Source organism: Penaeus monodon, chromosome 23, assembly GCF_015228065.2.
Source record: "Penaeus monodon isolate SGIC_2016 chromosome 23, NSTDA_Pmon_1, whole genome shotgun sequence".
In the NCBI taxonomy this organism is placed as follows: Eukaryota; Metazoa; Arthropoda; class Malacostraca; order Decapoda; family Penaeidae; genus Penaeus; species Penaeus monodon.
Genome location: NC_051408.1, coordinates 2,371,652 through 2,371,936, shown reverse-complemented (window position 1 = coordinate 2,371,936; position 285 = coordinate 2,371,652).

Sequence of the window (285 nt, the reverse complement as noted above, 5' to 3'; positions counted from 1 at the left end):
AAACAAAAGCACCTACGTCAGCACTGATCTTGTGCCTCGCGATGCTTATTGGCATGAGTCCCGAGTTTCTGCCTTAGAACATTGGGCAGCTGCAAAGTTTTGGGCAGATTTCAGCAGGAGCCAATTTTCAAGATGGCAGGATCCGTTTTCTGTTGGGCCAAAACGGGCTTAAAGATATTTCTCGGTCGGAATTTCAAAATATTTTTTGGTTTCGGTTTGGCGAGTGTGGTTGATGTACTTTGTCTTTTTTTTTATGATGAATGAATCAAACACTGTTGTACTGTA